Genomic DNA, 2,500 nt, shown 5'->3' on the forward strand with positions numbered 1-2,500 from the left:
AAGTGCCAAGGATTGACAGTGGCCAAAAAAACGTGTAAGTAGGCCATCGATTGTGGCGGTGGCCTCCCGTGTTTCTAATATTTTTTTTTTTACATGATGCAGGAACGGGCGTGCGGTTTTTGGAAGACACGGGTGCTTGTCATTTTCTCTTGCCAAGGGACTTCTTCATGACATGACGAAGTCTGTCTACATTTGCTGACGTTGCCTTGGTAGCTGCCAACAGATCTGCGATACCCACCTACGATTACGAGAACGTCACATTATCATTTGGAAACCGTAAATATAATTGGAAGTTTCTCGTTGCTGACGTAGCATTGCTAGTCCTCGGTGCAGATTTCCTTTCTCATTTCCACTTTCTGGTCGATGTCGCCACCATTGATTGGTCGACGGAGACTCATACTTGTCGACACCTCTTCAACCCGGCCCCTCCAACTTTGCTCTCCACATCAGCGCGCCCACGGATGCCTAAGGCCACCTCTTCACGTTGTACACGGACGTTTTATGTCCAGAACTTCTCCAAACGCCCACGGCTCCTCCCAAGCATGGTATTTATCACCATATCAAGACAACAGGACCCCCAGTATTCGCAAAATTAAGACGTCTGACACCGGAACGATTGGCAGCCGCCAAACAGACGTTTGCCGAAATGGAGAAAATGTGCCTTTGCCAAAAGGCCTCCAGCCCATGATCGTCACCCTTACACATCGTTCTAAAGAAAGACAGCTCCCTCCGTCCGTGTGGGTATTACAGGCGCCTGAACATGCAAACAGAACTAGATCACTACCCGCTCTCAAACATCGCCGACGTAACCTTCTACCGGCACAAAGCGATGGTTTTCTTTACGCTCGACATCCTGAAGGGGTATTATCAGGTGCCTATGAACCCAGAAGACATCCCCAAGACCGCCATCACTACTCTATTTGGTACATACACATTCAATTACTCCTGTTTTTGCCTTTGTAATGCTGGGGCCTCGTTTCAACGTCTCATGGATAGCATATTAGGGGACCTGCCCTTCTGTGTAGGTTATGTGGACGACATACTTGTGTCGTCCTCCTCAAAAGAGGAACACCTCCGTCACCTGCGCATCGTGCTCGACCGCCTGCAACAAAACGGCCTTGTAGTCCGGTACGACAAGTGTACCTTTGGCACCAACGAAGTGTCGTTCTTAAGTCACCGCATCACTCCTGAAAGAGTCCTTCCCCTCCCTGAGAAGGTAGCAGCTGTTCAGAACTTCCCCGCGCCCTCGACTGTCAAAGCTCTGCAGGAATTCTTGGGCATGATCAACTATTATCACCGTTTTCTGCCAGCCATTGCCGCCACTCTTGGTTCCCTCTATGCCTCCCTCAAGGGAAAGCCAAGGGACCTGAAGTGGGGTTCCCTTCAAGAAGCGGCTTCTGCAATGCAAAGAAGGCCCTATCATCCGCTGCGGCTCTCACTTTTCCTATCCCACATGCCCCTCTCCTTCTCTCCACCGATGCCAGCGACATCACTATTGGTACAATATTTGAGCAGGTGGTCAACAGTTCGCCCCGCCCATTGGCCTTCTTCAGCAGAAAACTGTCCAAGGCAGAATCAGGTTATTCTACCTTCAATCGCGAATTGCTGGCGGTGCAATTGGCTGTCTGTCACTTTCGCCATTTCTTAGAAGGTATGTCCTTCGTCATTCGCACAGACCACATGCCTCTGGTGCACGCCTTCACTCGACAGTCTGACGCCTGGTCCGCCCGTCACCGCAGACATCTCTCCGCCGTGGCTGAATACCATTGTACCCTTCAATACGTCCCTGTGAAAATTAATCCCGTTGCCGTTCAACTGGGATTAGATTACAATGCCTTAGCTGAAGCCGAATGACAGGATCAAGCATGTAGGACATCCTGCACGTCCCTGCGCTGGGAAGACTTCCCGCTCGAAGAGTCCAACACCACCCTCCTCTGTGACGTCAGTACTGGTAGACCGCGACCTTTCATTCCTGCTCCCATGCGCCAGCAGGTGTTTGATTTCATTCATGGCCTTTCACATCCCTTGTGCCGTTCTACTGCTCAGCTGCTGAAGATGAAGTTCAATTGGCACGGCATTTCTAAGGATGCTAAGGATTGGGCCCACACCTGTACTTCTTGCCAAACTTCCAAAGTACATTGACACATCACAAGGACATTGTTACCTGTTTACCATAATCGACCGCTCCACTCGTTGGCCTGATGCTATTCCCATGGAAATTGCAACGTCCGCCTCCTGTACATCTGCTTTACTTTCAGGATGGATTGCAAGATTTGGTATCCCTGAGCATATTACTTCTGACAGGGGTACCACTTTCACCTCTCAATTATAGACATAATTAGCGAATCGCCTGGGCATCACCCTATATCAGACAACTGCCTACAACCCTGCTGCCAATAGAATGGTTTAATGTTTTCATCATACCCTCAAAGCAGCTTTGAATTCCTGCTGCATGGATTTCAACTGGTTTACTCAGCTTCCCTGGGTCCTCCCGGGACTA

The sequence above is a fragment of the Palaemon carinicauda genome, chromosome 25 (genome assembly GCF_036898095.1).
Source record: "Palaemon carinicauda isolate YSFRI2023 chromosome 25, ASM3689809v2, whole genome shotgun sequence".
In the NCBI taxonomy this organism is placed as follows: domain Eukaryota; kingdom Metazoa; phylum Arthropoda; class Malacostraca; order Decapoda; family Palaemonidae; genus Palaemon; species Palaemon carinicauda.